Here is a 13,565-nt window from a genome sequence, read left to right as displayed (position 1 = left end):
TCCTTCCTTCCTTCCTTCCTTCCTTCCTTCCTTCCTTCCTTCTTTCGTCTTTTTGAGACAGGATCTCCCTGTGGCCCCAGCTGACCTGGAACTCATTATGTAGACCAGGTTTACCTTCAACTCAGAGATGCACCTGCCTCTACCTCCCAAGTGCTGGGATCAGAGATGTGTGCCACCATGCCCAGCTTTTTTTTTTTTTTTAAACACTTCAAAGGCCTATTACCAGGTAATTTTAGCTCATTTGTGTTCAGTATGTCAAGTTTGAGTTTTTATTTCCTTTAGGGTTTACACTGTGGCTTCCATTTCTCCTCTGCTTACTGTGATGATTTTGAATCCTGAGTAAAGGGAAAGAGGCTATTGCTCAGAATAGGTACCAAGAGTGTCTTTCAGAACCAAGATTATGAACTATCTTCAGGAAAGGATACTAGGTGCAGTATCTGACAGATATTCAAGTAAGGTGAGGAGGATTAGAATAAGCAAGAGTACCTCCTTTTAGATCTATGTAGTATATGTTACGTTTTTAAATCCCTAATCTATAAAAGTTTTTTTTTTTTTTTTTTAAACTGCGGTAGAGACTGGCCCTCTGAATAAAGCACAATTTAAAGTCAAAAGGGAAAAATTGTGGTAGAATACACATAGCATAAAGTTTACTATTGTAACCTTTCTGCACTCTAAAAAAATTTGAGACAGGGTCTTATGTAATGCAAGCTGGCCTCAAACTTTTCACTATGTAGCGAAGATAACCTTAAACTCCTGATCTTCTTGCCTCTACCTCCTAAGTGCTGGCATTATAAACATGTGTCACCACACCTGGTTTACTTGGTACTGGGGATTGAATCCAGGGCTTCATGTATGCTAGGCAAGCACTCACCAACTTACCTACAGCTTCAGTAGGTAACCATTTTTAAGCCTACAAATCCATGTGGGTTCATGAGTGAATTCTTTAAGATTCTCAAAGAACAAAATTCTTACGTTATTTAAGCTACCTTAAAACAGAGAAGGAAGGAACTTTTTCAAGTTCCTTTTAGGACTCCAGCAGAACTCTGACACCAAAATCTGGCAAAGGCAGGAAAAGTGAAACTCAACCATTAATTTTAAATAAAAATGTTACCAAAGCTTGGAATATAGTAAGTGGTAGAGCACTTACTTAGCCAAAGGAGGCACCACAAAGGGGGAAAAAAAGTTACCAAAAGGAAACCCATATATTCTGAAATATTATGCTATCAGCACAGTCTTTATTGTCTGCGTGTTGTTAGCAATATGGCCTTCTGAAACCAACCACAATCACTCACTAAGCTCTTCTCTAGCTTACATCTTCTCTATCCTGCTTTTCTAACTTTTCCAAACTCTTACTGAAAGCCCATTCCAAAAGCTTTGGAATCACACGATTGATTTAGTTATAGCAATAACCTTGCTGAAGAGCACTAATTTTCTAGGTTAGCTTTGTGTCACTGTGACAGCATACCTAAGAAAATCAACTGCAAATGAAGAAAGACTTATTTAGACTCATGGATTTGGAAGTCTTAGCCCTTGGTCAGCATGGCCAAGCCATTGCTGACTGCTTCACAGCATGGGCCTCTTATGAGGTAGAACTTTATGGTGGTGACAGTATGTGGTGGAAGAATCTGCTCACCTCATGGTGTTCAGGAAGCCAAGAGTGAGAGAGGCCAAAGGGTGGGGCAGTAATTGGAATAGCCAGGGCACAATATATCATTCAAAGGCAAGCTCCCAGTGACCCACTCCCTCTAATAAGACCCTCCTTGAATTTGTCCATTAAAGTATGAACTCATAGTTCATGATCCAATCCCCTCTCTATAGAGCCATCAGTTACAGACTAAGTCTTACTTTTAAACCCATGGAGGACATTTTAAAAATGTTCAAACCTTAATAATGTCCTGGATAGATTTTAATAACTGTAAAATACATTTTTCATTTCGACTTCTTAATAACTTCTCTTTATAAATGCCATTAAGTTTTCAAGGTAATCTTTTAAATATTTTTCTATCTTACTTCATATCTAATCCATTTCCAAGTCTCATTAATTCCACTGTCACAGTTTTTTTTGTTTTTTAATTACTGTTCATAGTGCTAACACTTTATACTTCAGACTTTCAATACCTCACCTCCGTGCTTTGGAAGTACATTGCTTGCTGCCTCTCCTCTCCTGTCTACTTCCCAATTCAAGTAGATCCACTTAGAGAGGTTTCTTAATTCAAGTCCTTTTGTTTTCCCCATTGTCTTCCAACATCACAGTTCTTCATAATGTCCTGGGCATTATATTATTTATTACTGCTTTTCCCCTAAAGACCTTTCTCTCAACCACACTGGAGTATCTGCCCTTTCTGTATGTACGTAAGCGCACTTGTGTCATGCAATGCCTGTGGAAATCAGAAGAGGGTGTTGGATCCCCTAGAACTGGAGTTATGGAAGGTTGTTAGCTGCCATATGGGTGCTGGGATTCGAACCTAGTTCTTCTGCAAGAACAGCCAGTGTTCTTAACCCCTGAGCCTTCTCTCAAGTCTAAAATTAGTTTTTAGTTAATAAATTAAAACTAAATTTATTAAAGCTAATAAATTTAGAAAGCCAAATATATACTCATCTATATATCAGTCATAAAATATCAGAGAATGTGATTAAAATAACAAAGATTATGTTAATTTAAATTTTATTTGAAAGATTATGCAAACAGTATTCAAGAAAATTTTGATAAACAAAAAAGGACACTGAATTATTAACTTATCAACTGTTATCAAAACAGACTGCATCGGTACAGGAAGCAACAAATAGATAGAAGGAACAGATGAGTCTAAAAAAAGGGACACAAATGAGAATTTACATGTCAAGAAAGTATTTACAGTCAATTGGGAAAAAACTGATCAAAAAACCTTTTTGCATTTTTATTTGTGTGTGTGTGTGTGTGTTTGTGCATGTGTGAAGGACAGAGGACAAGTCTCCCTTTCTACTAGATGGGTCCAGTAGACTGAACTAAGCTCATCAGGCCTAGTGGCAGGCACCTTTATCTGCTTTTACCCCCTGAACTACCTTTACCCACCCAAGAACCGATTGTAAAAATGATTTTGGGGGGGGGTTGGCAGGCATGGTGGTGTACCCCCTTTAATCCCAGAGCAGGAAAGGCAGAAGCAGGTAGATCTCTATGAGATCAAGGTTAGCCTGGTCTATGAAGTAAGTTCCAGGCCAGCTGGGGCTACAAGGAGACTGTCTCAAAACACACATACACATACACACACACACACACACACACACACACACACAGACACACACACACAATTTTGGGGAAAAATGTCCTACCCACTCATGGGAAAAAACAAATCTTTCCCGCAATGTGGAAAAATAGTTTGGGATGTTTAAAAGAGTAAAACATAGACAACATATGAAAAAATTTTAACAATTAGAGAGGGGTTAGGGAGGGGAAAATAATCCTATATATGAGATCTGGGCACTTGAAGCCAAATGACTGATAGTTCTTTAAAAATTTGACATATCCCACAATTAATCCATTTGTATCTTAATAAGAAAACAAAAAATACTTGTGAAAAATGAACAAAATACGTGGACAGGGCATATTTAATAATGGTACATCTGAAAAAGAATGTCACCTTGGTGTTACAAGAAACACACCTACGAATTTTGCCTATTATACATTTTTAAAATCTAAACAGCAGGCCATAGAACAGTATGCATAATCTCATTTTCAAATAAAGCAAAATAACACGATTATGCGTCTTTAAGAGATGTGGAAGGCTTTGGATAACACACGTTGGATATGACTCTGTTACTGTATCATCTCAAGGTTCACGGTCCCTCCCTCTAATTTGTCTAAAAAGGCCCAGGTTGGTTCTCCCCTAAATGTGTACTCCAACTCCAAAAGGCAGGTCATTATCCTCCCTTCAACTTCGCATCACTTTCCTTCTTTGAACACTGGTGAAAGCACCTGCGGGAGGCGACGCCCAGGCAGGCTGCAAGGTGCAGCCTAACAGTACTAGGGCACAGTCGCCTAAGGAGCATCTTTCCCCTTCTGTGCATTTCTTGCCAATTACAGCTTTGGGCATGGGTAACTCGCTGCCAGTCTATACCTGGGTGGGGACTCTACCTAAGGTCTGGGTGGCCAATGCCGGTGAGTGGTTACTTCAACTTTTCCCGCCTCGGCCACCCGTCCTCTCCCGGACCCTTTGGGAAGTTACTCAACTCCTCACTGACAAGACTGTGACATCCACAGGAAGGCAGGGCGTGCGCTTGTGCAACTACCCTGGCGTAAGCAGAAAGAGCCTACTACACGCGCACTGGCCTCGGGGAGTCCGCCTGTCTCCAGAGGCGAAGTCGAGGGCTCTGGGGTCCCGGCAGGCCCTGCCGCCCGCGTCTCCCCGCCCGGGAGTCGGCGCAGAGAACAACAGTCAGCGCGCCGTCGGGTGGGGGCCGTCGGGGCGACGCGGAGACCCGGACCCGGAAATCCCCGCGGTCTGCTCCGGGACAGCCGCCCGCGCTTTCTCCCGCACCCAATCCAGCCACGCGCCGAGAACTCGCTGTGCGCTGAGCTCCTCAGCCCGTCTCTGAGGCGATTTCACAGCAGCGCGTCCCTCCCGCTCGCAGACCCCAGTTCTGCATCTGCGACCTCCACCGCTGGTCACAAACTGACTCGTTCACGAACTTTTCACTCACAGTTTAGGGTTTCCACCGCGCTCTCTCACTCCACAGGTCGCCCGCGCCCGGCAGACTGCAACCGGAAGCCGCTTTCCGTTCCAGTTCAGAGGGCAGCGCCTGCGCGCAGAGCCAGGCCCCGCCCCAAAAGCCCCGCCCCCAAAACCACGCCCCCCAAGGCCCCACCTAGCCGCACCCACCGGAAAAATATCAGCCAGCTAGAAAACCTTACGTCAAATGTAAAGGTCACCTGAAGTGTCTTGGCTAGAATTTTAGCCAGCCAATAAATAACCACTTCCAAAATCACCCTATATGTAAGTTACAGAACCAGCCTAAGAACTTGAGATGTAGTTCCACCAACCAACTCCTATTCCGAGAAGGTAGGGGAAAACTTAGGAATCTACTTTTTTAGCCAGATCCTATTTCAATGTAATTAAGTAATTTGGTTTTGCCCCAACTAGTAAAATTTTACAATAAATACATTTGCTAAAGTTCAATTGTTGGTAAGTGGAAGTAGAAACATTTTTAAATGCCCCATGGATTAAAACTTTTTCATTTCCAGAGATGCTTGAATGTTCCCTAAGATAGAAATTTCAGACAGACACAGTGAGAAAATATCTTTTCCCTGTTAGAACGAGAGGATGAGGTCCTGCCTGCCCCAGTTTCTCTCTATAGCTTAGATGTCTACATGTGGTGCTTTTAGGTCAGTAAGTCCAAGGAGTCAAAATCTGTTGACTTCTAGCACATTCTACACAGCTTGAATATTGGGGTGACTTAAAAGTCAAAGTTAAAACATAGTTTTTAAAAAAAAAATTGAAACTCACAGCAGCTGTAGTTGCCTGCATAATACCTACACAAGATCAAGCTGGTCATTCTATCCCTGAGAGAGAAGGGCTCTAGGCCACACTCTTAGCTGAGGAGCTATTTATTGACAGTTAATGACCTCTGGGGAAGAGAGAGTCAGTTTTCTTTAAGAATGTGGCCCCTGACAGGTACTCCACTCTCCAGTCGATGGTCCCACACCCATGAAGTATTTGGACAACACAAACTGGACTCAGGAGATTTAAAAAAAAAGACATGAAATTAGGAGTGAGTGGGAAGGTGGGGTGAATCTGAGGGGAGTTTGGGGGAGGAGTTCAGGGTGAATATGATGGCTTTTATCAGAATTGACAGTTTTGTTTTGGTTTGGTTTGTTTTAAACCAAGGACTCCTTGTAGCCCCAGATGGCTTGGAACTCACTATGTAGACCCAGCTGGTCTTCTCACACAGTTCTACCTGCCTCCTGAGTTTGGGGCCTAAGGACATGTACCACCACATCCTGGTTGACATAGTATTTTAAATGAAGATTAAGAATTTAGTGAACATCCACAAGTAGAAGACTGAAAATAGATCCCTATCTCTCATCCTTCACAAAAAATTAACTCCAAATGGATAAAAGACCTTAATGTATTAAGATCTGAAACTCTGAAACTGTTAGAGGAAAAAGTAGGGGAAATACTTCTAGACATAGGCATAGGCAAGGGCTTTGTCACAAAAGACTCAAGTTGCTCAGGAAATAAGGCCAACAGTTGAGAAATGGGACTTCATGTTAATTGAGTAAAGAAACTGTCTGAAGAATGAGAAGATTAATATCTAGAATATACAAAGAAGTCAAAAAATTACACAACTGGAAAACAATTCAGTCAATAAATGGATTAATGAAATGGACAGTACTCAAAAGATGTAGTACAAATGGCCAATAAATATATGAAAGAAAAGTTAAAGCTCTCTAGTCATCAAAGAAATGCAAATTATAACTGATTGAGATCCAAATTTACTCCAATCAGAATGGCAGTCATTAAGAAAGCATATAACAACAAACACTGGCAAGAATGTGGACAGAAGGGGACCATTATATACTGATAGGAGTGCAAAATAGTTCAGTCACTACAGAAGTCAATGTGGAGGCTTCTCAGAAAACTGAAATACATAAGCTAACAGACCAGGCTATACAACTCCTGGGTATTTATTCGAGGGACTCCTCAGGTGGGATATCATATTACATAGATATTTGCATACCAATGTTTATTGCAGCATTATTCACAAAGACTAAGTTGTAAAACCAACCTAGGTGTCCAACAACAGAGAAATGGATAAAGAAAATATGACATATATATATATAATGGATTTTTTTCACTCAGAAAGAATAAAGTTATATCATTTGCATAAAAATAGATGCAACTGACAACAATTAGAAAGACAAATAAATATTGGTTTCTTTCTTTCATTTGTAGTTCCCAGATTTTATACAGCAACATAAAATCATGATGTATATATGACTCAAAAGTAGAAGTGAAACTGTCTAGGGGAACAACGGGGACTAAAGGGAAGGGAGAGGAGTGAGAAAAGGGATGAAAGAAGAGTGTGGGGGAAACCTGCTCGATGGACAATACATACTTTAAGAAAATAGGAAAAGTATATTGAATTAAGACCAATAGAGTGATTTTTTTTGTGTGTATGCATATGCATGTGCGCGTGAGTTTGTACTTGTATGTCTATGCATGCACGCGTGCGTGTGTGTGTGTGTGTGTGTCTGTGTCTGTGTGTATGTGTGCATTGGCAGTCAACTTGACCATTGTTTCACAGAAATGACCATCCATGTTGTCACTGGAGCCTGGGGCTCACTGATTAGGGTAGGCTGGCTAGCCCTGAGTCCAAGCATCTCTCTACTTCTACCTCTCCAGCTCTAGAATTATAAACACACCACCATGCCTGGCTTTTTATGTGGGTTCTGGGAATCAGACTTGGATCTTTGTAGTTGCATGTCAAGCATTTTACTGACTGAGCTATCTCCCTAGTTCTAACACTAGTAGAAGCAATAAAATATTATTTCTTTTTTTTTAAATGAGTAGAGTTTAGATATTTGAGGAATAATCTTTTAAAATGATAGCTTAATTTTCCTTCAGTCATGTTAGTATATACCTCAGGTCAGTAAGCAGTGATGTGGCATTGGTGGTGGGGTAGAATGGGGAAAATAGGGAACAGTAGACTTAAAAAATACTTTGGGGCTGGGCGTGGTGGCACATGCCTTTAGACCCAGCACTTGTGAGGCAGAGGCAGGAGGATCTCTGTGAGTTCGAGGCCAGCCTGGTCTCCATAGTGAGTTCCAGGCTGGCTGGGGCTGCAGGGAAACCCTGTCTAAAAAAAAAAAAAAAAAAAAAAAAAAAAGAAAAAAATACTTTGGGGTCTGTTATTGCTAGTTATAATTGTTAGCTTAACACAGCCTAGAATCAACTTGGAAAGGAGTCTCAAGGAGAGACTAGGCAATTTTATGGGTATGTCTGTGGAAGTTTACTTGATTACAGTAATTGGAGTCAGGAGACCCACCTACATGAGTGGTACCATTCCCTAGGCATGGAATCCTGGACTGTGTGAGTAGAGAAAGTGAGCTGAGCACAAGCATGAATGCATCCATTCTTTCTCTGTTCTTGACTGTGGCTGTGACTAGGTGCTTCAAGTCCCTGACTTCCCTGCAATGATGGGCTATTGTGAGCCAAATCAACCCTTTCTTCCCAAAATTGCTTTTGCTAGAATATTTTTATCATAGCAACAGGAAAGGAAACTAGAAAAGGACTTATATTTGAAACTGATTAATATTTAATTGAGAGTTCTAAATATAAATCTAGGAACAAGGAAACTTGCTATTATAAATACTGTAATTTGGAATGTTAGGTATTATTCAGATAAATCTTTGATGTGAATTAGCACTATTAACAGAATGTAGTTGACTTTTGATTTACTATCATATCTGGAATGGCTGTTTGTTTCTTATACTCACCAACTAAAATGCTTTTGAAAAATCAGAAAAATATGAATACTGAGATGACAGGAAACAAGATAAGCCTCATGGTCGATGGCACAATGTATGGTTAAACAGACTGTGGTCATTTGCCAAGCCTTGCTTTCTGAAGTCTGAGTTTTCCCAGAGAAATGCTCTTTTCTACTTTACACAAAGGCAAAATTAGAGTAGCTATAACTCTGTTGACAAGAAGCTTCATGGATGGATTTAATAGAATTTTATGAAATTCACAATAATGGTAGGGCTGAACTGGATATGAACTTTGTTGTTTGGAGGCAAACAAATCTGGTAGCCTGAATAGTGAGAAAGCTACCTGTCCTGTAGCAATTGCTCATAAATTGGACAGTAACTTCATTATTATCTATGACCTATAAGCAATATTTTCATCTCATTGTTTCCTATTAGTACTTTTAAAATGTGTTTTGAAGATATGATTTGGAGAATAACAGTAATGCTACAATTTGAGAAAACAGATGTAATGTTCTGTATTCAAGCATGTGAAACCAGTAACAAGAGAATTTGATTTCAAAGCTGGATGTCTGACTCTCTTCCAGGGCCTGCCTTATCTATCTATCGTCTATCTATCTATCTATCTATCTATCTATCTATCATCTATCTATACTTTCTATTAAGGAAAGACCTTAATTATTGGTCTTTCCTTAACATATAATATATGTATATAAATATATATATATACATATACATATATATATATATACATTTCCAAGACCAATAATAGTTTCTGATTAACCTGTAATTCTCTTCATAGTGAAAAGTTGACAGAGTGTAAAGGATCTCACCTCAGCCCAATACTCCCAGTGTCAAAGTTAATAAATACCAAAATGTTTCAAGTCAAAAAGTTTGCTCTGAACTGTACATGTCTATTTGTCTCCCAGTTCAAGATTTGTGATGAGGAAATAGTACCAATCAGACAGAAGATGAGAAGAACCAAGGAGAATTCTCACACCCAATCAGGAAGACCTACACCAGGAATGAGTAAATACAAGACAAAACATTCCCTTGAAAAGACTATGCAATAAAGAAAACACGAAACAGTGAACGCTTCGGAAAATGATTTACAGGAATGATAATAGTGAGCATTCCTCTCCAATGTTTCTTGCACACATACACACTATATCCTCAGTGTCACATTGGATTCCCACTGCCCCCACTTGTTCAAACCACCACTAATTCAAAATTATCATAACTACATAACAATTCTCATACTCTCTCTTATCAAAGTTTAATGTAACGTTGTTCCTAGATTTATCACCTATCATCACTCAATGTCTTTTCATCACCTTAGTATAAAATCCAGCCTACAAACCTGGAATGAGTCTTTGTTTTTTGTTTTTTTTTTTAGATCTTTTTTGAAACAGGGTCTCCCTGTAGCCCCAGCTAGCCTGGAGCTTGCTATGTAGACCAGGCTGGCCTTGAACTCACAAAGATCCACCTGCCTCTGCCTTCTGAGTGCTGGGATTAAAGGTGAGTGCCACCATGCCCAGCTGGAATGAGTCTTATTCCTAGATCTCTAAATGTTATCTCAGCATTCAGGAAGTAAAGGCAGGAAAAGCAGCTATTCAAAGTTGTCATTGCCTACAAAGAGGGTTTGAGGACAGCCTGAGCTACAAGAGAGTTTATCTCAAAAAATAAAATAAAATTCCTTATTTGGGTTTTGGAACGTAGCTCAGTTAGCATGCTTGCCTCCTCACAGCATGAAGCCTTGTGTTTGATCTCAAGCACTGCATAAACCACATATGGTGGTGTATACCCTAATCTCAGAACTCAGGATGTAGAGGAAGGAAGATCAGAAGTTCAAGGTCGTCCTCAGACATATAACAAGTTTTAGGTCAGCCTGGGCTACATGACACCCTTTATCTCAGTAGAAAAAAAAAAAAAAAGAGAACCAAAGACAAAGCGCCAGAAAAGGAGTCAGGTGTAATGATACACACCTGTGATCCCAGGTAGAGGTAGAGGTTAGCCTTGGCTACACAGCAAATTAGAGCCCAGTCTAAGATCCTGTCTCAAAAAAGAAAAAAAAAAAAATCAGAAAATCAGAAAGAAGTGACAATAAGAAGTGATTAATAAGATTAATGGCAGCTTTGTTTTGAAAACCATGGAGGATATAAGACAATGGGAAGATATATTGAATATGCTGGAGAAATAATGTGAACTAAGAATTCCATATCCAGCAAAGCTATCCTTAAAAAATTAAGGAGAATTAGGACACTGCAACATGAAATAAAAGCTGAAGGAATGTGTTGTTAGTAGACTTGCCCTAGAAAGTGATAGAGGGAAACTGTAAGACAAATTTTAGAAATCCCACCAGACAATAATTTGAAACCATATAAACAATATAATAAAATCAACTAAATAAGTAAATATAAATTCCATCATGATTCAATTTCTATTTTATTTTATTTTTTATGTGTTTGAGCATATTGCCTTCATGTAGGTAGGTGCACTCATGTCGTGCAATGCCCATGGAGGTCAGTTTCCTTGGAACTGGAGTTATTGACGGTTGTTAGCTACCATGTGGGTTCTGAGAATCAAACCCGATCCTCTGGAAGAGTAACCAGTGCTCTTAACTGCTGAGCCATCTCTCTAGCCCCTAACTTTCTGTTCCTAATAATATTCTCTCTCTCTCTCTCTCTCTCTCTCTCTCTCTCTCTCTCTCTCTCTCTGTCTTTTTGAGACAGGGTCTCCCTGTAACCCTCAGCTGGCCTGGACCTCATTATGTACATCAGGCTGGCCTCACAGTGATTCACTTGCCTCTGCCTCCCAAGTTTATGCGTGTAAGTGTTTTGCCTGCATGTATGTAAGTACACTGATGTCATGCAATGCCTGTGGAAGAAGAAGGCGTTGAATTCCTCTGGAACTGGAGTTAAGGATGATGGTTAGCTGCCGTGTGGGTGCTGGAAACGGAACCCCAGTCCTTTTCAAGAGGAACCAGTGCTCTTAGTCACTAAGCCATCTCTCCAAGCCCCTTTTTTACCTTCTACATGGGCATATAATATATAAAGATAATACGTGAAAAGATATCAGGGAGAGATTAAACTGTATCAGAATAATTCTTGAATGTTACCAAAATGTATCCATTTATGTTAGATTATCATAAATTAAATTTTAAGCTCCATATAACCACTAAGAAAATATATTTTAAAAGTATGTAAAAGAAAATGAGAAGGGAATAAAATAGCATATTGCAAAGAATCAAACACAGAAGGCAGCAGTAATAGAGGAAGTGAGGAATGGGAAAATCGTATGTTATAGCATGCAGAGGTATTTGCTAGTTTAGGGGATGGTGTCTGGGACATTGAATTTGCAGGCTTAACTCATGCAGTCCATAGGGCCTTCTCTTGGAGAAGGCAAACTCCTGTAATACAGATGTGATCATGCTCACCAAGGAGCTACTAGGTCAGATAGCTGAAAACACGGGGCTGCAGAAAGATGCTATCTTTCACTCAGGATGGTTTAAGGAAAGTGACAATAATAACAAAACATTTTCAATGCAAACAAGAAACTATTGAGAAGGGTGTTCGCCAGTCAAGGCTCTAAGATGAGCTGAATCACCTAATTAAATAGGCTGGGATGGAGGAACAGAATAGCATTTCTTTGGTGCTGAGGAGGAACTAGATTACACAACTGTGCTGTGCGTTTGATGTTCCAATTTTATCCCCAAAGTTAAGTTAGAAAATATTTTCATTAAAGTAGAGTTTCTCCTAAAAAAGAAGTTCATTGGTTGAATTTTGGAAGTACTTCAAAACAGACTAATCCATGTTTTATTAATTTTTTAAGTTGATCTATTTAATTTGATATCAAAGCAAAATTAAAAGTGCTTAGCTTTTCCCATAAATTTTTCATGTCAAATGCCATCTTGGCCAAATTAATCCTTAAGCAAATATTGACTAATATTCTAAATTCAGAAATAGACTTTCTTCTGTGAATGCCTGGAAATGATTAATATTTTTAAAGATTTTTTTCTTTTAATCATTCACTCAGGAAATACTGAAATTTCATGGTGAGAACCTTGATAAGTATACCAATCATCTTCTTTTCTAGTAACTCAGAAATGTTGTTTTATTTGTTGTGGCTAATTGTTCAATGAAAATTAGGCAAATGACATCATATCTGAGCAGCTTTAGCCTCTTGCCTTGGCCTACATTGCTAGGGTTTCCTTGCTGTTTAGACTCTAGATTAAGTGACATTGATTCATTTAGTAATTTTGCTAATAATTAGAAAATTTTCTTGTATGTTGGACTTTATCATCAAATGCAATGGCAGTTGAATTATTGTAAATGATTGTGGCACAAGGTTGTGTCAGGGTAAAAAATTGTAAACATTTATCTAGGTTCATTGGATTTGTTTTGTTACATGACATGCTGATTCTTCTACTGTGAAGTCTGAATATTTTTACTTTGCTTGAATTTTTTAAAAAAGAAAGGAAAAATGCTATAAACATCACATAAATCAAACTGCAAAATGCCAGAAGTCTTTCCTTGTTAATAATTACTTTAAAAGTAGAAAAAGATCAGTGATTGGCTGGATAGGGATAATCTAACATGACCATATAGTCAAAGCATGCTGTCTAGAAGAGGTTTACTTTAGATGAAAAGAGACAGATGAAAGTGAAAGATGTGGCCTGTGTAGAAGGCTCAGTAGATAAGTGCTTGCCATGCAAGCGTGAGGACTTGAGTTCTTATCCCCAGAGCACAAGTAAAACCAGACACTGTAGCACAGGTCTGAATTCCCAACACCTCTGTGGGGAGATGGGAGGCAGAGTCAGGACAGTCTCTGGAAACTCACAACCCAATTAGCCTGGCATACACAGTGGGAGGAAAAAACCCAAGAGGGCCTTTCTCAAAGAAGGTAGAAGGGAAGAACTGCTGACACCAGAGGTTGTCCTTTGCCCTCACAGGTACACGATGGTGTACATTCACCTGTGTTCACACACACAAATGTATGCATACACATTGTACATACACACATACATACATACAAAGATCCAAGATCAAATAATAATAATGATAATGATAAAAGATGAAAAAGATTTTCTTGGCAAATAATGAGA

At 39.3% G+C, this 13,565-nt stretch overlaps 1 protein-coding gene across 1 annotated transcript in view; it reads right to left on the bottom strand.

The window, feature by feature from the left end:
- Tank (TRAF family member associated NFKB activator) overlaps positions 1–4,796 on the bottom strand; it is a 79,626-nt gene extending 74,830 nt beyond the window's left edge. The window contains exon 1 of the mRNA XM_008845747.3: positions 4,678–4,796. The gene's annotated coding sequence lies outside the window, so the exon portion shown is untranslated. The remainder of the gene's footprint in view (positions 1–4,677) is intronic.
- Positions 4,797–13,565: the final 8,769 nt, after the last annotated feature.

The sequence above is a fragment of the Nannospalax galili genome, unplaced genomic scaffold, assembly GCF_000622305.1.
Source record: "Nannospalax galili isolate Female #2095 unplaced genomic scaffold, S.galili_v1.0 scaffold540, whole genome shotgun sequence".
NCBI lineage: Eukaryota > Metazoa > Chordata > Mammalia > Rodentia > Spalacidae > Nannospalax > Nannospalax galili.
The sequence above is the reverse complement of the archived record's forward strand: the minus strand, read 5'-3'. Positions and strand labels throughout refer to the sequence as shown.